This window comes from Pelobates fuscus, chromosome 2 (assembly GCF_036172605.1).
Source record: "Pelobates fuscus isolate aPelFus1 chromosome 2, aPelFus1.pri, whole genome shotgun sequence".
In the NCBI taxonomy this organism is placed as follows: Eukaryota; Metazoa; Chordata; class Amphibia; order Anura; family Pelobatidae; genus Pelobates; species Pelobates fuscus.
This window is the reverse complement of record NC_086318.1, coordinates 371384936-371408552: the sequence shown is the minus strand read 5'-3', so window position 1 is coordinate 371408552 and position 23617 is coordinate 371384936. Positions and strand designations below refer to the sequence as shown.

General features: G+C 38.5%; 1 protein-coding gene across 2 annotated transcripts in view; it reads left to right on the top strand.

Annotated features, from left to right (window-relative positions):
- ATL2 (atlastin GTPase 2) overlaps positions 1–23617 on the top strand; it is a 70174-nt gene that overhangs the window by 5692 nt on the left and 40865 nt on the right. The gene's annotated exons all lie outside the window — the stretch shown is intronic.

Sequence of the window (23617 nt, the reverse complement as noted above, 5' to 3'; positions counted from 1 at the left end):
CTACACGCTTTACATGAACCACAAGTATAGAATCCTCTGCTATTTTCTATTGTTCTGTTAACTTTATTCTGAAAGTGACTAGGTGTTAAATATGTAGACAAACTCTTGCCTTTCCTATAAACAATTTGACGATATTCGGGTAGTTGTGGGCCTATAAATTCATCATATTTTAAAATATTCCAATGTTTTTTAAAAGATATGTTGGCATTAAATTGAGTTTAAAAAAAAAAAAAAAAAGCAACGTAAAATATGCTTGTGTAGTAACAATATACTGATTGTATCTCAATTTGGGAGCATCTAATACCTGGTTTACAGCGTCTCTTCAATGCCCACATTTTAAAAATCACTATTTAGTAGATTTACCCCCAAATGGAAACCTGCATTGATTTAATTAGGACACACTCTTCCTACTTAAAGCACCTAAGCAAGCTTTAATGGTCTGGAGTTACGCTTTAAGTTTAAAAGCTCACATGGAAACAAATGAAAGTAAGCATGCAGCAGAGTCCTCTAATCCGTTAAAGTTTAACTCCAAACACCATGACCACTTCATTAATTTGGCTCAGGATGCATAAGCAAAGTAATTTAGCCCACAAATGGCATGGAATTGAGCAGTAAGACTGCAGGGGTATGATCTGTACACCAAAACCACTTGATTACGCTAAAGTTATTTTGGTGCTTACAGTGTTCCTTTAACAGAGACTAGAGGCATTATAATAATTTGATTACATTTATTATAGTACCTAGAGTCCCCTGGCGCTATCCCTCCATTGTCCAGCCATTAAAAAAAAAAAATTGTCTTGTAAAAAATAATCCTGATGCTTGGCTCCTCACATCCCTTGATTTGTTTTTGAACAACTCACACCTACCCCCTGGAGATTGCTGAACTAGATTTTTACAAGCAATGATATATATATATACTCCCTACTTTGTTTACAAAAATAAATAGGGGTGTGTGTGTGTATGTATGTATACGTGTGTGTGTGTGTATGTGTATGTGTATGTGTGTGTGTGTATGTATATATATATATAAAATCTCCTAGCATCTTAACCAATACAGTATGTTATAGTGTTTCTCTAAAGAGTTAGTGGGGTCTGTCACCCAACTAAATTTGTTTAAAACTGTTCCTCCTCTTTTTTGCTCCTAATCTATTTCTCCTAAAATATATAATGCAGAGTAGGGACTATCTTGCCGTCTGTATTTTTCATCCGCTTTACCAAAGTTGAAGCTTCTGCCAAGTTTTGTCAAACTCTCATCGCTGGGCAATCTCTATGGAAGACCACACAGGATCCTCCTTAGCCTTCAGAGCTGTACTCTTGCACACTGCGGCAGCGAAGTTGCCATCAGAAGCCTTTTGAAAGTTTGCAGAGGCATCAGAACATTGCAAAGCTGCTTTTAAGGAGATTATTTTTTTTTTTTTAAACATTGATTGTGCAAATGTAACAAGTGTATTGCAAAATCTTAGTCAAATTAACCAAGTAGGAAAAATCCTTAGCTCTGCAAGTCTGACCTAAATGGTACAATTCTCTTGCCAATTCTCAGTTTTTGTAAATAACCCTATGCGTTTCATGTGCCGAATTTGAATTTTTTTAGAATGTTTGACAGGGATTGTAATTTGTAGAATGCTGACTATGTGCCTCGTGAAAACTACTGAATAGGTACACCAGGTCATTCTGTGGATCTGTCTTTTTAATTTTTGTAAACAATGAAAATTGTCTCTCTAAAGCATATATATATTGTGGTTAAAATATAACAAACTGACATTATTTTAGTTTTTTTTTGTTTATGCATTTAATGACTTGCATTTAAGTATTTGTTATGAGAAGAGATTTATCTCTTGGGAACTGATGTTTTTACAGTGATTTAATCAAGTCAGGTCATGTTAAAGAATCACTATAGTGTCAGGAAAACAAAGCGGTTTTCCTGACACTATAGTGCCCTAAGGGTGCCCCCACCCTCAGTGTCCCCCTCTCGTGGCGCTGAAGGGGTTAAAATCCCTTCAGTTACTTACCTTTTTCCAGCGCTGGTGACCTCTCCTCCCCCACAGACGTCCCCCGCGCGCATTCAGGCTGTCAATAGGAAAGCATTTCTCAATTCTTTCCTATGGACGCTCTGCGTGAGGGAGGCATAATATGCCTCCAGCTTCGCAGATGCGCCTCTAGTGGCTGTCCGGAAGACAGCCACTAGAGGCTGGATTAACCCTGCTATGTAAACATAGCAGTTTCTCTGAAACCGCTATGTTTACATCTGAAGGGTTAAAACCTGAGGACCTGGCACCCAGACCACTTCATTGAGCTGAAGTGGTCTGGGTGACAATAGTGTCCCTTTAACCCCTTAAGGACCATACTTCTGGAATAAAAGGGAATCATAACATGTGACACATGTCGTGTCCTTAAGGGGTTAAGGTATAATGGCATTTAAAAACATAACTTTTGTTTTTTATTTTTAAGAGATGTTATCTTACTTGTGTCTTCTCCAACATTCCTGTGCCACTCCTTTTTGGAGGTCTGTTAGTTACACTAATGTATAGTCCATTTTTCTTTCGACTCTCTGGAGTAATTTGCTCTGCTCAGGAAGACTCCACCCCATATATTTTTGCCTCCCCCACCACCGCCCCATTCATCTACATTACATTAAAGTTTTGTATCATGATTCCCATATTATTTGCATGTTTAAAACATACATGCTTATGTAAAGTTACGTTGTACAATGCCTGGCCTTATTACCACCCCATCATTGATACTGCCTTAGAAAATCATTGCATGCAATAATTCTCTATTACAAACAGTCACGGTGTGTATGTGTTGTCACGGTATGCCTGGGTATGAGAGCCAGAAATTTTAATTTCGGACTATTCTATTCAGGGGGCTTGGAGGCATGGCGTGAAGTTGCACTCTCAAGCCTTCAGAATAATAAAAAAAAAAAAAAAAAAATACAAATTTAAATCACAATTGGGAGCTTATTAAAATGTGAAACGGTTGTTGGCACTATAACTTCAATTTGATGAAGTTATCATGAGTACAATGTTCCTGTAAAAATAATCATCATATGCTCGCATTGTCTCGGACTTTCATGCTTAGGTATTCTTTCAATAGTGTCATTACATGGTACTTCACTGATTGTGATTTTTATGCCATGTAAGCATAAACTAGGAATAACTTTAATTTTTTCTCCCTTAATATAACATATATATATATATATATATAATATATAATTTCTCTCTATCTTCGTTTTGTTAACTATTGACTGTTCATAAGTGTTTCTAGGTTGAGTTCTGCTTAAAATAAGAATGGTCACTTCCTCAATTTTAACTTAATCGTTAAAAGTTAGTGATTGGTTGTGCAGGAAGGTTCCCTCCCCCTTCTATTCAGTTGTATTTTTACTTGTCCTAGTGAGCCTTTATAGTAGTAATGGAGAAATGCATCCCAGGCATTATGAGATGGTAATATTGCTGCAAGACTGAGGCACAGTGTATCTAAGTGAGCCTCTTACTTAAAGGAACAGTATAGGGTCAGGAACACACACATGTATTCCTGACCCCATAGTGTTAAAAACACTATCCGTCCCTTCACCTCCAAAATATAGTTGTCTTACCTTTATTCCAGTCTGCTGGTACTGGATCTGCCACTGTTGTGTCTAGTTGGCTAAAATCATGAGAAGTTATGATCTCAGCCAATCACAATTCTTTCCCATTGTATTGGCTAATATTGTTATTCCTGATAATCTTTAGTAGCCATCTGAGGAGTGGCCACTGGAGGTGTCTTTAGGCTGTTCTGGCAACTATAGTGTTCCTTTAACCTCAGCTGCATTAACAGTAACTGCTGGGATCAAAAAACATCTCTGCCGAACCTATTTCATTGGAAGAATTCCTTAGCACAGTTAAATCTCTTCCCACAGGTAAAAGTCTAGGGCCAGATGGGTACACCGGGAAATATTATAAAACACTAGCTCCGATCTTAGCACACCCTTTCATCGAGGCGTTTAACACACAAAAACTTTCACTCCTAATACCTAAGCCCAGCCTAGAAGCCACTATCACTCTTATCCCGGAACCGGGAAAAGATCCAGCAATATGCGGCAGTTACAGGCCGAGTTCCCTCATAAACATTGACTTAAAGATCTTGACCCAAATTATGGCGAACAGACTTAATCCCTTCCTTTCGACTTTGATCCACCAGGACCAAGCTGGATTTGTACCAGGCAGGGAAGCAAAACATAACACGATGAAAATAATAAACCTAGTTCACTGGGCCCAGACGCATAAAATCCATAGCACACTTCTAGCAATAGACGCCGAAAAGGCATTTGATAGAGTCAACCGGTCTTTACTCACACTCACGATGAGTTCCCTGGGTTTTGGGCCAAGATGGATGGAGTGGCTGGCTGCTATTTACTCGAGACCTACAGCATACCTGCGTATAAATGGGCAGCTTACACAGCCGGTCACCATCACGAACGGCACGAGACAGGGCTGCCCTCTATCCCCCCTCTTGTTTATTCTGGTCCTGGAACCATTTCTTCAGGGGATACGAGATAACCAACGCATCAAGGGTCTTCAAGTAGGCACACGCTATAAAGTCATGGCGTTTGCTGATGACCTGCTATTCACCATATCCAACCCTATTTCCACCATACCAGCTCTTATGGTAGAAATGGAGTTATATGGTAAAATATCAAACTTCCAGGCCAACCTCACAAAATGTGACCTAATGCCCATCTACTCCACAACATATCTAAATACCCAATTGAGAGCGAGGCTCCATTTTACGTGGCAACCCACATCTCTCAAATATTTGGGAATCCATGTACCTAATAAACTTAAACTTCTTTCTGACCTAAACTTTCCCACATTGATAACAGATATCTCCAGGGACTTGCAAAAATGGCATAAACCCTGCTTTGGATGGTTCAGCAGGATTAACATCATTACAATGAATGCCCTACCACGTCTCCTTTATGTCCTTCAGGCCCTCCCAATTCAAATATACGCCGGATTTTTCTCTAAAATTAAAACTCTATTCACCAACTTTATATGGTCGTATACAAGGTCGAGAATAGCTCATGCGACTCTAACCAAAAGTAGGGGAAAAGGGGGATTAAACCTCCCTGATATAGATACTTATCATAAGGCAATCCATCTGAGCAGAATTTATGAATGGACACGTCCTGAACCAGCCTACCACTGGGTCCATTTGGAAAATGAATTCTCAACTGTCCCACTGAAGGGACCGCCCATGGTTACCCAAACGGTTCACACATACCCTACAACACATGGACTCGCACCCAACCATAACAGCAACATCTCAGATATGGCACAAGCTAGTGAATTCTACTGATATCTCCCCATACCCGTCCCCTCTTTACCCGCTCACCAACAATCCGAAATTTCAAGGGGGACAATCTGGGTTGGATTACAATACTTACCACAGCGGCGCGACACTACTGCTGCGGGGATGTGCTCACAAATCATAAACTAAAGACATTACAACAAATCCTCCCTAATGAACACCCAACAGGGAACCAATTATTGCAATACACTCAATTAAAACAATTTATTAAAACTCAAGATCTGCTGCCTAAAGGTGATCGAACCTTGACGGAGTTTGAAAATCTTTGTGCGACCCACCCGCTTACAAAAAAGATCTTGTCTACATTATATCAGGCGATTAGGGATTCACGACCCTCGGGACTCCCGACCTGCACCCAACATTGGACACATGAATTACAAATTGAGATCACACAAAAACAATGGCATACTATATTTATGTCCTCTCACAAAGCTTCCACCTCTCTCCTGGCCCAAGAAAGTAATTACAAGCGCATTACTCGATGGCAATACACACCAGCAAAAATCAAACAAATACACAACACAGACACTGGTATTTGCTGGAGATGCCAGTACACTGACGCACACCATGCTCACATTTGGTGGCAATGTTCTCACATAGCCAAATATTGGAGCAGAATACACTCTCATTCAAATGATTTTGGGCACTAAATTTGACTTGTCACCAATACATCTCATCTTCCTGGAACCTCCCCGTGGCCTCCGAAAATCACGTGAATTGTTTAAACACTTATCTATGGCGGCCACCCAGTTAATCCCCAAACTCTGGAAACAGACACAAGCCCCAACCGTCAGAGAGTGGTTTATGAGAGTAGAAGGTATTAAACAAATGGAAGCAATCTCCTACGCTATCTCCAAAAACTACCAATATTTCACAAAAATTTGGGATCCCTGGACAAGATTCATAAACCACAAATAAGATTTCTAATTAAACATTAGTAGTCTCAATAACTTCCATCCCTAGGTCTAGGGGGGCTTACTCCCTTCCCTCACTCCAGTAAAGCGGAATCACCATTAATCTCCAATCTGATACTCTAATCTGATATTTTACTGCAAGTTTACGTGTCAATTTTATATCCCATGTATAATCCTATGTTTTGTTATATCTTTGTACACTAACCGGTCTCTGTACTTAAGAACCAATTATTTGTTGACATTGTGAATGATTTTCTTGTAATTATAAAAATAAAAACTTTATAAATAAAAAAACAAGACAAGGTGTTAGCGCACACGGTGGTTTAGTTGCCTTTTACAATGTAATAGATATTTTTAGAAACATAAGTATTTGTTACATTGTGGGAGGTGAATGTATTGCTGTGTGCGCCATTACCTTATATTATTTATCTAATAAGTAGAATCAATCGGAAATTGTGACCAACAAAAAAACTTCAATGCAGTTGTTCACTAATAGTTTGCCAGCCAGTCAAAATACTTGCCTATAAGTCTTTTTTATAGCCAAAGTTCATATATACACATTGCTAGATGTCAACAACAAAAAATGTTTTTAGTTTTCCAGTACATACACCTTATGATCATCCAGAGTATGCCTGTAGTATCACATTAAAACATTAGCAAGAAAAGTCAAAATAGAAAATGGATTAAAAAAAAAATAACAGAAAAATGAAATAATAATAAAGCAATGTTGATCAAGCAATACATATATAATGAAATGGGTCAAGTATATAGGCAAGTGTACTAATGTGATAGAAAACCTGCAATTAATAACGTGATAGAAGGGACACAGTGAAGTAAATAAACATAGTTACGTAAATTGTATCGATTCTATTAAAATCATTTATAATTTAAAAAAAACAAAAAAAACCATCTCTGGAGTCCTTGATAAAGACACCATTGCCTGTTTGTTGGCTGAATAAACTTCACAAACTCATTACAGAGCGCTAAAGATTGAGAATTCACTTCACGTTTTCCTGGCACTATAGGGTTATTAGGTGTCCCCCCTCCAGCGGGGCTGAAGGGGTTAACCACTCACCTGAATCCAGGGCCGATGTCCCTCTGCGCTGGGTCAGGCTCTGGCCACGCTCCTCCCCTGCCGTCAGCCGGCAGGGGAGACCTAATGCACATGCACGGTAATGGCCCCGTGCGCGCGTTATACCTTAAATAATGCTTTCCTATGGGGAAAATCTGACGCTGGAGGTCCTTGAGGATGTCCAGCGAGAGATAACCGACCACCGGTCGGTTTGGATTCCGGGAACCCTCTAGTGACTGTCTGTTAGACAGCCACAGAGGGCAGACTTAGAGCTGCTACGTAAACATTGCAGCACGAAGTGCAAAAGGCTCACAGCACCCAAACCACTTCAGTTAGCTGAAGTGGTCTTGGGTGCCTTTAGTGTCCCTGTAAGTCACTATAAAGGTGAGAAATACACCAGAAAATAAAGGACTCGTAAAAAACATTTTTCAGTTATGACTTCCTATATTTACTTGTTCATGGTTATGTAACACGATCCTTTTTGACCAGTCAGTGCTTGAAATCGTCCAAATGCCTTAAAATATTTTTGTTGCTGGATCTAACCTTTATTTTGCACACTGTTACATAAATGGCTGTTAAGAAGCTTCTTTCTGCAAATGTCAGCTATTAGCAAGTGAGCCACGCTGTGTTGGACAAAAAGCAAATGAAGCATTATTCTTAAAGGATTACGTGTTTTTCTTAAGGCAACACAACAGCATTAGGAATACAAACATGTATTTCTAACACTATAGTGTCCTTCTACCTATAGGTGACTCACGCCTTCTCTGTGAGGGTTTAAAAGTAGATATACTTACTTTATATCTTGCAGTGTGTAGGACTCCCTCTGTCTTGATGACCTCAGTCAATCCATTGCTTTTGCCTAGAAAAGCATAGGGAGGCTAGAGCGCATGCACGTCAAAACACCATGCTACTCCAATTCGAGATCTGTGACACCATCTGATTGAAATAATTTTGCTCTTATTTTTTTGGCGTAAGTGCTTTTACCACCCTATAGTGTCTATTTTTTTTTTTAAATTCTTTATTTTGGCAGTCAACATGGTATAGACAAAGATACATTCGATAAGGCATATCATGACGGTTAACAATTCGTTAGCATTTGGCGAGTGATCGATGGTGACTGCATTTTTATTATTTAAAGTGGTGTGGCTTGCTACCGCCATAGTCCTGCCTCGAGTGGTGGTTATAGTGGGTGTGAGTGTTAAGGTCAGGTATGGCTGCGTGTCGTCAGAGGATGAGACGTGTTGTGGTGTATGTCAAGAGCGGACTGGATGCTGTGAAGTTACAGCTCCCCATATTGGAGTGGGTGTATGTGGTTACTCGCATGGAGCTGGGGGGGGGGTAGGTGGTCCTTAATGAGTTAGTGTTCCCGGTCTTGGCCTATAGAGGACTGGGAGGTGGTGTCGATGAGTATGTTTTTCCATTGTCGGTGTCCTGCGTGGTATGTAGTATGTTGTCTGCGTGGTGTGTAAAACATAAACATATGGGTATGTCCTATAAACGATGGTACACTAGAACAGTATTAGATATACATAACATATGCTTCGTCAGCTAAATATTTGCGTGAGGCTGGCCCTGTGTGGTGCCGTGCCTTGAAAAAAGGAGAAGCAAATTTTCTCATAAGAAAAAACATAAGAAAAAACATAAAAGAGAAGGAACTTGTGAATTGCTAGAGTCAGGTAGTTGCCCGGCTGTGTGCGCTCCGGGTTGCCGGGATAAACGGGACAGTGTTAGCCGGCTCCCAAGTTGTCGGTGCAGGCATTGCGGTAGGGTCCAGGCCCAGGGTGGTCAGGGTTGCTGCTATCTCCGATGGCTCCGCCACCTTGATCTCCATGTTCTGGTGCTGTATTATCAGTGCTCGTGGTGGACCCCAGCGATATTTGATACCGTTTGCTGATAGTATGGATGTGAGTGGTCGTAGTGTTCTCCGCCACTGTAGGGTCGGACGGGAGAGACCTGAGTAGAATGTAATGTCCATTTCTTCGAAGCGAAGCGGTGGTTTCCCCCTCACTGCATTCATGATGGCTGCTTTATCTTGGCCATTTTGGAACTTGACCAGTAGGTCGCTAGTGGTAAGCGCTGCTGCTGCAGGAGGCTTAGGGAGCCGAAACACCCCCTCTAGTATAATGCCCTTCGCTTGTTTGGTAGAGAGCAGGGTTGTGAAGAGTCTGCGCAGGCAGTGTGGTAGTTCTGCCTGTGTAATAGAATCTGAGAGGCCTCTTATCTTCAGGTGTTTCCACCTTCTCTTGTCCTCCATTGCTGCAATCTGGTGGCTCAGAGTGGTGTGAGCTGTAGTGAGGGTGCTTATTTGATTCTGCAGCTCCTGGATGTGGGCTGCATGTGTTGTAGTGGTCTGTTCTATTGTGCTTAGGCGCCCATTGAACCCCTTGAGGTCTTCTCTCACCTGTGAGATTTCGGTGGATAGGCTTTGACGGAGGTCTGCCAGGAGGCTGGTAAGTATGCCTGTGGTGAGTGGTTCTGACCTTGTGGCTGCTGACTGGGCAGGCTGTGCAGGCTTCAGAGGTTTCATACTTGGCCCCTCTGCAGTGAGGAGGGAGTAGTCCTCTGAGTCGTCAGAGAAATCTTCCAGTTCCGCTGCCATTTCTGTTCTCCCCACGCCATGCGGCCTTCTCAGGAGTTCGCCGATATCGGCACAGAACCGGGGACGGTCCGGACGGGGCTTCTTGTTTTTTCTCCCCATCATTTGCACTGCAGTCCGCTGCTTGTTGGGGGGTGACCACCCCGGTATTTTCATATTTTTCCCGCTTTTTCGCTCCCGTTTGTCGGAGCTCAGAAGATGTGCGTCCGAAGCCGTTGAGCGCTAGCTCCGCCTATAGTGTCTATTTTAATGCTTTTATTTTTCAGTCACTTTAACCCCTTAAGGACACATGACATGTGTGACATGTCATGATTCCCTTTTATTCCAGAAGTTTGGTCCTTAAGGGGTTAATGGCTAAAGTAAAATGGTTTCTTTAACCCCTTAACGACGCAGGACGGTTCAGGACCGTCATCGGCATTTTTCCATTGCCGACCGACGGTCCTGAACCGTCCTAAATTTAAGATGTACTTACCGGTGCTCCCGTTGTGGGGAGACTGCCTGCAGCCCAGACAGTCTCCCCATGGCGGATTAGGACCCCTGTGGCCATGTGATCGCCCAACAGGGCGAACACATGGTCACAATAGGTGTCCATGTGTCTGCCTGCAGGGGGACTGTCTGTGCTGACAGGCAGTCTCCCTGCCAGTGTAAAATCATAAAAAAAAGTTAAAGTTAATAAAAAAAAATTATTTTATATATATATATATGTGTGTGTGTGTGTGTGTGTGTGTGTGTGTGTGTGTGTGTATATATATATATAATATATACACACACACACACACACACACACACACACACACACACACACACACACACACACACACACACACACACAAATCCAGAAAGCCCCTGCACTCCAACTTAAATAATTAGAAAAGATACCTGGTGCTCTGGTGGCTAAATGATACAGGATACAAAAATACCGGCACTCAAGGATTGACAGCAAATCAAATCTTCATTTATTTCGAAGACAGAGATCGACGTTTCAGCTCCTCACAGGAGCTTTCATCAGGACACACACATATATATATATATATATCTATATATATATATAATGTCATACTAAGTGTATTTTTATATTAATATGTACATATATTAATATAAAAATACACTTATAATTAAATTACACACGTGTGTGTGTGTATATATATATAATATATATAATAAATATATATATATATATATATATATATATAGTGTGTGTATGTATATATATATATTGTAAAATACAAATAAAAAGTAATTTAAATTAAATTAAACATGTAAAAATAATAAAAAAATTTAAAAAAAATTATATATCTATACGAAATTTTATTCTAACTGTATTTTGATATTAATATATATATTTATATCAAAATACACTTAGAATGAAATTGTATATATATCTATGTATATATAAATAAATAAAAAGAATACGAACTATTCACATGTCCATATACAAAATTACATAAATAATTATATAAATATACACGTAGACTTCAAATATATAAATATGCATATATATTTAAATTCTACGTGCGTATTTATGTAATATTTTTACATAATTAAGTTATTTTATTGATTGCAATTTGAGGGACCTGCTGCCAACCCAGGCCAAAATTCCAGAGAATTTAATTTGCTATCACTGTATTTTACCCTGTAACGTTCTACGACACCCTAAAACCTGTACGTGGGGGTACTGTTTTACTCGGGAGACTTTGCTGAACACAAATATTATTGATTCAAAACAGTAAAACATATCACAGCGATGATATTGTCAGTGAAAGTGACTTTTTTTGCATTTTTCACACACAAACAGCACTTTTACTGATGATATAATTGTTGTGATACATTTTCCAGTTTTGAAACACTAATATTTGTGTTCAGCAAAGTCTCCTGAGTAGAACAGGAACCCCCATGTACAGGTTTTATAGCGTTTTTGAAAGTTACAGGGTCAAATATATGGGTCAAATATTTTTACATTGAAAATGGCCAGGTTGGTTACGTTGCCTTTGAGACCGTATGGTAGCCCAGGAATGAGAATTACCCCCATGATGGCATACCATTTGCAAAAGAAGACAACCCAAGGTATTGCAAATGGGGTATGTCCAGTCTCTTTTAGTAACCACTTAGTCACAAACACTGGCCAAAATTAGCATTCAATTTAGTTTTTTACTTTTTTCACACACAAATATGAACGCTAACTTTGGCCAGTGTTTGCGACTAAGTGGCTACTAAAAAAGTCTGGACATACCCCATATTGAATACCCTGGGTTGTCTACTTTAAAAAAAATATGTACATGTGGGGTGTTATTCAGCGATTTATGACAGATAATAGTGTTACAATGTCACTATTGATACATTTTAAAAATGTATGTTTTGAAACCGCAATATCCTACTTGTACTTATAGCCCTATAACATGCAAAAAAAAATAGCAAAAAGCATGTAAACACTGGGTATTTTTAAACTCAGGACAAAATTTTGAATCTATTTAGCATTTTTTTTTTCATTCGCTTTTGTAGATGAGTAAAAGATTTTTCACATAAGTCAAAAAACATGTATTTTTTTCAATTTTTCATCATATTTTTTCATTTTTTAAAAATTAAATTACATGAGATTATATAAATAATGGTATGTACAGAAAGCCCCTTTTGTCCTGAAAAAAAACAACATATAATTTGTATGGGAACAGTAAATGAGAGAGCGGAAAATTACAGCTAAACACAAACACCACAAAAGTGTAAAAAGATGCCTTGTCGCAAATGTACAACATTGCAAAAACAGTCCGGTCCTTAAGGGGTTAATGTATTAAGTAGGAAATAACAAGTACTTAATATTGTCCTCTTAATAGCATTTTTTTGTTTTTGTTTGTTAGTTAACCCCTTAACCCCTTAAGGACCGCTGACGGTTCAGGACCGTCAGCGGCAAAACGTGCGTTTGGACCGCTGACGGTCCTGAACCGTCATAACGGTTTTGGGCAACTTACCTGATCGCCGTCGGTCCCACGGCGGCGATCAGCTCTCCTCCCGGTCCAGGGGGACTGCCTGTCTGCCCGGGCAGTCCCCCCTCGGCAGATCAGGACCCCACGGCCATGTGATCACTCGATCACATGACCGCAATAGGGGTCTTTGTATCTGCCTGCAGGGGGACTGTCTGTGCTGACAGGCAGTCTCCCTGCAAGTAAAAAATCAAAAAAATAAAGTGTAAAAAAAAAAGAAATCAGTGAAAAAAAAAATATGTGTATATATATATATATGATATATATACCTGTATTATATCTATATATACCTATATATAATATATGTATATATATAATATATATAATGTCACACTAAGTGTATTTTTATATTTATATATACGTATATTAATATAAAAATACACTTATATTTAAATTACACACGAATATATACAATATATATAATTACTATATATATGGTATATATAGATTATTATAAAATACAAATAATATGTTAATAAAAATAAATAACAAAAAATAAAAATAATTTTTAATAATTAAAAAAAAATTATATATATATATTCAATTTTATTCTAACAGTATTTTGATATTGATATATATATATTTATATCAAAATACACTTAGAATGTAATGATATATATATCTATGTATAAATAAATAAAAATAATACGAAATATACATATGTCCACATACAAAATTACATTAATAATTTCATAAATATACACGTAGACGTCAAATATATAAATATGTATATATATTAAAATTCTACGTGCATATTTATGTAATATTTTTACCTAATTAAGTAATTTTAATGATTGCAATTTGAGGGACCTGCCTGCCAACCCAGGCCAAAAGTCCAGATAATTTAATTTGCTAGCACTGTGCTTAACCCTGTAACTTTCTATGACACCCTAAATCCTGTACATGGGGGTACTGTTTTACTCGGGAGACTTCGCTGAACACAAATATTAGTGTTTCAAAACAGTAAAACATATCACAGCGATGATATTGTCAGTGAAAGTGAAGTTTTTTGCATTTTTCACACACAAACAGCTCTTTCACTGAGGATATTATTGCTGTGATATATTTTACTGTTCTGATACACTAATATTTGTGTTCAGCGAAGTCTCCTGAGTATAACAGTACCCCACATGTAGAGGTTTTATAGTGTTTGTGAAAGTTACAGGGTCAAATATAAGGCTTGATTTTACTTTTTTTTTTTTTATTGAAATTTGTCAGATTGGTTAGGTTGCCTTTGAGAGCGTATGGTAGCCAAGGAATGAGAATTAGCCCCATGATGGCATACCATTTGCAAAAGAAGACAACCCAAGGTATTGCAAATGGGGTATGTTCAGCCTTTTTTAGTAGCCACTTAGTCACAAACACCGGCCAAAGTTAGCGGTTTTTTGCATTTTTAACACACAAACAAATATAAATGCTAACTTTGGCCAGTGTTTGTGACTAGGTGGCTACTAAAAAAGACTGGACATACCCCATTTTAAATACCCTGGGTTGTCTACTTTAAAAAATATGTACATGTTAGGTGTGTTTCGGGGATTTATGACAGATAACGGTGTAACAATGTCACTATTGATACATTTAAATTATATATATATATATATTGAAACAGCAATTTCCTACTTGTATTTATAGGCCTATAACTTGCAAAAAAAAGCAATAAAGCATGTAAACACTGGGTGTTTTTAAACTCGGGACAAAATTTAGAATCTATTTAGCAGTTTTTTTCATTAGCTTTTGTAGATAAGTAAAAGATTTTTCAAGTAAAAGTCCAAAAACATGTTTTTTTTTTTTTTTTTTTTTTTTCACCATATTTTATTATTTTTTTTAAATACAATATATGACATAATATAAATACTGGTATGTAAAGAAAGCCCTTCTTGTCGTGAAAAAAACAATATATAACTTGTATGGGAACCGTAAATGAGAGAGCTGAAAATTACAGCTAAACACAAACACCACAAGTGTTAAAACTGCTCTGGTCCTTAACGTACAAACATCGCAAAAACAGGCCGGTCCTGAAGGGGTTAAGGACCAAACTTCTGGAATAAAATGGAATCATGACATGTCACACATGTCATGTGTCCTTAAGGGGTTAAAGGCACAGTAGTCAACAGCTGTTGAAAAGGCATCTTCCAGGCTTGAAATGCGTCCAGCTCGCTTGGCGTGTGGAGTTTACTGTTAGAACGGCCGAATACATTTTTTTTTTTTTTTATGCTACTTACCTGCCAGTGTTTAATGTATGTTTTTGGTATTTACTATAATGTATTGTCCCTTTCTGACAGTGCATAAATTTGAGATTCTGTTTTAGTTCCCCCTCCTGCTTACTAGAGCAGAGTGTTGATTATCTGACGTGTCTGTTAAACTAAAGGTACCCACGCAAGCAGCAAATTTGAGCTACAATCCCCTGAAATCTTTCTTGTGCCCATAAAGCATTGCTTCTAGGATAAGCCCAGCGTTGGCTTTCACCTCAAGCTTCCTAAAAGTGCTGCGGTGCAGTGACCCGTGAACTAGAATAGGCAGACTATAATCTCTACAGCCTACTGCAGTGTTTAATGTGCCTGAAGTCCCTTGCTGCTGTCGAACAATACTTGAATGTTGTGACACTCACCTGGGTCCCCCATGTGCCTTCATTACTGCCACCTTTTATTGGATGGGAATAATTTAAACCTATCCAAACGGATATAAGACTGATACATCCAATACAACATGTGTTTCAAACTGTAACATCACAAGTTTCCTTTCTTGGGGAATTTCAATGCAGTGCATGCTACATATACACCTTGTGCTCAGCACTACAAAACACCAGTGATGTCACTAATTTGCTATAAAATCCCTTTACACACTTTGCAATGGAAGTGCAGACACACCACCACCTAAATTGTAGTTTCACCATGCCCACCACTGCATAGAAGACTAGAAACTTTATTTATTTTTCATATATATATACACCAGTGTTGTTATAGTGCTTAGTCTTATCTGTACAATGTTGTTTTTCTGTCAAATGACCTTGAAAGTAAATATAATTCTATGAGTTATTTGTTTGGTTTTTAGTGAGACTTGGTCATATCTTCTATCACTTTTTCATTAGCTTGAATCGCCGGTATCTCCTTACAAAGGTCATTAATTGCATCAGCTGTACCCTGTGTTGTCTAGTGATATGTGATTTGTTGTCTGTCAAGTTGCTGTACCAGTAAGTGAAACTAGTATAAACCACATCATTTTTTACAGTTTTTATTTAGCATTTTCGGGTATAATCTCAAAATCAAAACTAACAGATCTGTTAAAATAGTTAACTTGTCTATAGTATATGGAATATCTGTCTTTGCACACTATTGATATGATTTTGTTCTTCCCACCCTGCACACACAGTACTTCTCCACTAAAACGCACAACCTAAGCCTATGTGCATGGAAAAATCACAGTGGTTTACCTTCAAAGTAAATGGAAGACCATTTTTAAATATAGATTTTCACCAGGGAAGCACTAGGGAAGCATTGGACATGTTAAAGTGGGAGTATTGTACATAGAAAGCTAGGATTTGTATTCCAGAATAACTACATTATACATGCTAGTATAAGATGTGCCCATCTCAAACTGTGATGATTTAACTTTCTAATAAAGACCTACATTAAAATACATTTCAGTTGAGAAGCTTTCCCAATTCTCTCTAATTATTAGGTTTGATTGAAAATAGCTTGGCACATACTAACATGACTCAGATATCCTTTTGCACAAATTGCGTACCACCTCCTACTCCACACTAAACTCTTCTTTCAGCAACTTTACCAGGCATCTTCCAGCTGCTTGGCTTTTGTTAAGGAGGGAGATAAATTGGTTTCCTTCATGTGTCAAAACAAACTGAAACCAATATATAGTCTGTGTTTTGAAATGCTGTGTCAAAGCAGGATCCTCTTTATTAAAAAAAATATATATAGTTCTATGTATTATCCAGTGAAAAGTGTACATGGTGGGACTGTAGATTGTACAAGGATTTTGACTTGTTACAGTATAATTGCCAGACCAGGAGGTGGATGAGACAAAAATCATTTGCACATGGCTTGACTTTATTCTGTTTGTCAAGCCTTAGTCTGGGCTATTGTGTACATTAAAGAGCTAATTAAAAGCACCAAACCAACTTAAGCTTAATGGGAGTGGTTATGGTGTATGGTGAGCATCCCCCTGCAGTCCAACTAATCAATTATCTGCCTTTAAAAAGTTAAATAAATGTCACACATCCCCTGCATGTGACGTACACAATCTCCCTATTTCCTGTAGCTCTTCCTTGCATAGTCTGGTGTTTTTTTTGTTTGTTTTTTTTATTTCTTGCCTCGTGTTCTATTAAGTCTGCTGGCGCTTGGTGTGTAATTTTTTTTTTTTTTAGAGAGCAGGATTTTAAAACTTATAAAGTAAACACACTGTGCTGTCATATCTGACTGAAAAGTATACAATTTTTTCATGTTGGCTGTGTGATAGCCAGAGAGGAGTGGCTCTGAGTGCATAAACAGAAACAAAATCTATTTAACTCCTCCATGGCATTCAATTGAGCAGTCAGACTCCAGGGGCATGATCTATGCACCAAGACTGCTTCATTAAACTGAAGTTCTTTTGGTTATTGGAGTATCCATTTAAGTTGCAATTTAATAACACTTACAAGCTATCCACAACTTTATGCCAACAGTTCTCTCTAATCCAAGTTACATCACATCTTGATTCCACTACTTTATCGGTTACTTTTTTTCCTGACCTCACTAATAATTGATTTTAATAATTTATGTGGATACACCTGTTAAAATTACTTGATATAAAGAAGTCTGATATCTAGAAGCAGTGCAGGGGCAAAACGTGGCTCTAGTGTAATTTCCTGGCTTGTTACACTAGGAAATACCTGTTCTTTAACCTCTTACCGGTGCTAGAATGTGTCATTACTCCCTGAACGGTATGGGCTTTCCCCCCCCTTTTTTGTCCTGTAATATTTTAAAATAAACATGGATGACTGCAGACAAATAAAACCCATTAATCATGGCAGCAGTACAGGTTATATAAGACGGTGTGAGTGCCTGGTGTCTGTCAGTGGGTGGAGATAATATTCCTGACCTACTTCTGCAGCATGCGTTCTTTAATAAGTGTTGCAACACAGAATATATGGAGCTTTACTCTTCAGTCCCCTAGACTTTCCCCCCAGATGTTATAGTGGACCAGCCCTTTGCAGTTATTTCACCAGGTTTCTTTCCACTAAATAAAGTTTATTCTTTCCAGAGCACTTCCAGCAAATGTATAGCTGAAATATTGCACCCATCATGAGAAAATCTGTTACCGGATTAACCTCACTAAATCTACAGTTCAGAATGTAAATCTCTAGGAAGTATTTCACAAACTAATATGCAGGTAGTAGGAGGGGCGGAGCCTAGCAGCAGAGCTTAGCGGTCGCAAGGCACTGGAGCGCCTAAGAATAAACTCAATTAACACCCTATTCAGGCCACGAAAACCGACCATAACAGCTGCAAACACCAAGACGCAGTCGGGGAACCAGCATGGGTCGAAAGACCATAAAGCAGAAACCGGACCAGCCCAGTCAAGGCTTAGATATTGGAGCCATGTGGAGACAGGCTCACGGAGCAACTAGGCCCAAGATGGCTGACTACCCAGAGACATACTCCAAACTATCGGATGACTTTTCCCTGGGAGAGGTCACACCCGACTTACCCAGTATGACCGCAGCAGCATACAAACCCCCAAGCCCTGATACAGCACTAGTGACTACTGCTCAAGAAACTTCCGGCAGACCTCCAAACCACAATCCAGTCGGACATGGCTAACCTCCACACGGATATACAAGGGCTGACAGGAAGGCTGAGCACCCTGGAGAACACCTCCGCGACCTCAGGAGATCAAGGGCCTACAGAACCAAAATGAAGAATTTGACTGGCGATTCGCCTCCCTGGGAGACACACTTTGGGTGAATAACCTGAAAGTGAGGGGTGTATCAGACAACATTCCGACAGCCGAACTGCCGCACCTTATGCGAAGGCTCCTGGCGGCGTTATTATCGCCGCGGCAGGCCAAGGACATCAGTCTAGATGGTGTCTTCAGGGCCCCAAAGCCCCAACAGCGGCCACCCTAGATCCGCTTTTCATAATCCGCTTTTAACAAGGGAAGGATAAAGCAGCAATTCCAGCAGCGGTCAAAGACTGCTGATACACACAAATGAAATACCAAGTGGTTATAGAAAAACACTTTCATAAAAAAATAATATAATTGAATACAATAAATGTTAGTCCCTATGGGAAAAAAACAAAATAATTAAATCTGCTCACTTGTAGAAAATACAACCATATAAATTATTTCAGAAACTAAGGTAATTAGGAAAAGAAAAATATTGTCTTGATGAATTTTTGATATGATATATACCGAGAGAGTACAAACTGTTAGACCCTCTTTGAAAAATATCTGCCTTCTGGTATATCTACATTACAATATTAATGATGGGCGACTTTAAATTGTCTGTTGTTGCTAAGTAATTTAAAAATAAAGAATTTAAGAAAACTTTACTACTAGCCAAGCATGCAACCGTTCACTGTCTAAATGTGTACATATTATTGGTTATAAAGCAACAAATTCTGCTGCACAGTACAATGAGTCGACTTACAGACAAGTATTTGTAACAAGACGAGTTGGACGCATAGAAACGGAGTATGTTAAGGCCCTGCTCAAGCAAGCTTACATTCTAGAGGGTGTGGGGTAAAGTTACACCAGAATAAGGGTAGGATATATTTCATTTAAAAAGTAAGTTGCTAGAATAGCTTACAATGAAGGTCTAGTGTTTTTGATGACACATTTGAAGGAGAGGAAGGTGGGTTACCAAGGTGTGGGAGGAAAGAAAAGCTATGAACAGTTTAACTGATACGCTTTCCAAAAGAAAAGGTTTTGTTGATTTATTTTTTACGAGGGAACGACAACGAGGTGGGAGTCTTATGGAGCAGGAAGTCTTGAAGGTGGGCGACATATGTGCAAACATAGTTTAGACGCAGGTCTTAGGAAGAGCATATTGTATGTACTTGTGTTAGGGAGGGTAGATAGGTAGGAGCAGTGTTACATAGAGATTTGTCTGCAAGTACCAGAATTGTATGCACTGATGTGTGTTTTTGTTTGTTACTGTCAGAACAGTTTTAGGGTCTGTGATTGGGTGTTTTAAGTAAACCGTGTTTAGTATATTTTGAAACGTATGTATTAATATCTGTTGACATGTGTTGTTAGTACCATACTTTGATTTGCTTGTTTGTCAGTTTCTAAATTGTCATCCTTAAGATCTAAATAAAAGCGTTATTTATAGTGTCTGACAAAGAGCTTGGATCTTTTCCAAACAATCCATTGATCTTTAACTATCTTTGAACAACTGCAGTCAGCTGGCACCTTTTTCTGATCCTGCGGCTCCTTGTAGCAGTACACATTGCGTCTAACAGGATAGTCAATACCCACTTAAATGCTTTTCTTTTTTTATTCTTGCTTTACAATTTGGACATTGGTGTTCAATCCCTTAATGCCTTTAGGGCATTCTATGCCATCCTACTTAAAGGACCACTATAGTGCCAGGAAAACATACTCGTTTTCCTGGCACTAAAGTGCCCTGAGGGTTCACCCCTTCAGTAACCGGGGATTAGGGGGTTGGAGGGAGAGGGACCCTCCAGTGCCAGGAAAACGGATCGTTTTCCTGGCACTGGAGATTCCCTTTAACTCAGCGCATCTCTATGGTGTGCATTTCGGGTCTTCATGCAGTTTGTCCAGAGACAGGACTTTACATTGCTGAGACTGCAGAGGCTGCCTATGTTCAAGAACAACTGTCACCTCAAAAGTGTTTTTTAATATTCTAATCCTTTCAAGTTTTGAAAGGAAATGTATTTATTTTAAATGTAGTATATGTAAAATAAAAGAGCAAATCGTATCCCTTTCTTTAGTATGTGACGGATCCTTCAACCATATATGTGCCCCCTGGGTTGGACAGTATTTGAAAACTCGAAGAAAAATAAATATCCAGGCACACCTAAGGTTTCTTCTAAAAGGCAGTCTTTTTATTTGAAACAAGAAAGTAGAGAACGTTGCGACTCCTCTGTGAACATTTATCAAGTCTTAGGTGTGCCTGGATGTTTCCTTTCTTCCATTTGATGTCTCCAGTGATGGCCCCTTCCTTTCTGAAGCACCCTGCAGGAAGTATTCCCCCCTTTTTAGTGTGTGTATTATACGTTTTTTTTTTTTGTTTTTTCTTTCTTTTTTTGAGATAAACCGTATTTGAAAACTGATTCTCAATAGTCTTTCTTCTGTTCGGGGAAGACCACAGGGGCTGTCCGTTTTTACACTGCAGGACCCAAAGTGCATATATGTGGCTAACCTACTAATGGTAGGGATGAACTTTTCGCATTTATTTTACATATACTACATTTAAAGTTTCCTTTAAAACTTGACAAAAGGAGATATAGAGCTATATATTATTAGATCGCGCGCACTCACTTATCCACTAAACAGCTACTTCAATGCTGACAGATTTAATGGTTATGTATATGTTTTAATTACACACACAAATACATATGCAAGATGCTTGCAACATGTTTGATTTTAATGCTGTTTTAAGAAAAAAAAAGAATTATTTATTTTTTTCTATTGCTGTTATGACCTTGTACCTATCCTGCTGTAGAACAAGATCCTTAGCGATTACAGTCACTATCTCAGGAGCACCAAAATATCATGACAGAGCAGAACATTATCAGCTGATCCAGTAGATGCAAGCCTGGGCTGTTGACATGCGAATGTTTCAGCTGACAGTGAAGAATACATATGTATGACGGAGAAAAGCTAAAAATGTTCTATTGTTAAAAATATATATATTGTTACGGTTATATACAAGTTATAGTAAATATTACCCTTAAAACATCTGGAGACGTGGCAAATGTAAAAAAATAAAATCATATTTTAGATAAATGACACAGTTTACACTTGAAGGAGGGGATAAACCACTGTAGGATTTTCTTAATTTTAATTAAAGTGTATGTGGGGGTGATTACTGATTAACACTGCTTCTACACACCCTCTCTGGCCCTGCCCCCTTCTTAGGGGGCTGCTCTAATTGAAAAATGCCCGGGCCTAATTTTTTTCCCAGTCCGGCCCTGAGTCCTGAACACATGCATTTTTTTTTGCTTGATGATAAAACCTTCAAAACCGTTTTTAATGTTGAATGGAAGGACTGCGCCAGAGGACTCCAGACACTATAACCACTTCAGTGAGGCAAAGCAGTTATGGTGCCTAAAGTGTCCTTATAAAGCCAAAGTAGCTGAACTGGGAGCATAGCTGACTTGGAGAATTTTTCTTGCTCAGCTATTTTGCCCTAAATTTGAAATTCACTTTGGAATTTCTTAGAAATCCTGACACTTCTCACTTCAGTGATTTTGGCACCTTTCATTTTGCAAAGGGAAATCAAACGGTAAAGACACATGGGTCATTCTTGTAACAAGTCTTGATAAAGACATTTAATTGAACTTTGAACTGTTGTGTTTAGAGAATGTGTATGAATATATTTTGTGAAACCTGTTTACGTGATGTGTAAAATATTCTAGTAGAACACTTTTCCCAGGATTCTTAGCTGGGTTTTCTTACATTCATAATCCTGTTTAAAGGAGATCTATTCTGCATAATAGTCTTTCAGTTTCAAGATTAATTGGAGAATGTTGTGCCATTGCCTTGTGTAAGAAATATTTTAGTTAGGTGATATAGTACATTTTAAGAGCCTACTTTAAAAAAAAAAAAAAAAAAAAATCCTCTGGGCACCATAACTTTTTTTTTTTTTTTTTATCGACTTGATTATAGTTACAGGAGATCCCTGGCACTGTCCCTTCATCCAATGCTAAACCGTTTTCAAGCAGTTTATCTCTAAGTAGAGGCTTCTAGCCATACCAGTAATTAGAGCTGAAAGTGATAGACTGGCACTTCCAGCCAATCACAGCCTTCCATTCTTACACAGGCTAATGCTTCCTCATTAGGCCAAGCAGCACAGTGGGGTTGGGCTGCTGGGACTCTTGTTTAGTATTAAAAATGGTTGAACGCTGAATTGTTGGAGAAACTCCAGACACTAAACAAATTCAGTGAGATGGAGCAGTTCGTGACTACAGTGTCCCTTTAAATTTGATGTTGTAGGTGAATGATGTTTCATGATGAGCTTAAAATGAATGACTGGGTTGTGAGACTGGGATGACCTAAAGTGAAAAGGGTCACATTTTGCCGGAAAAACAGATTCTGGAAAGATAATTGTGTCATGGATGATATTTCTTGTAAGAAATGGTAATGATGGAGTGGCCAAAATCTACTTTATAGATCTTTAGAGTGCAAAATCTTTACTGGTTTATTTTCCGCTGTAGATCATTCTGCAATACATTTATGAAAGAAAAACATCAAAGGCTCGTATGGTACAGGGGTTTCATTACACGGAGAAATAAAATTATACATATTCAGGTATGGTGACCATATGTTAGTGTTGCTGATTTCCATATACGTACTATGAGGCTTTTTCAACAAGGACATATGTGCATTTGGCCAAGTGAGATAACCAGGGACAGTCTTGAAGTTGGTGACTGCTTTTTACTTGTAATGTACTTAAAATGTAACTTTTTTTATCTGCTACTGTAAATGATCTGCTTTTGTTTTTTTCCTCCTTTATTTTCTTTAATCCTTG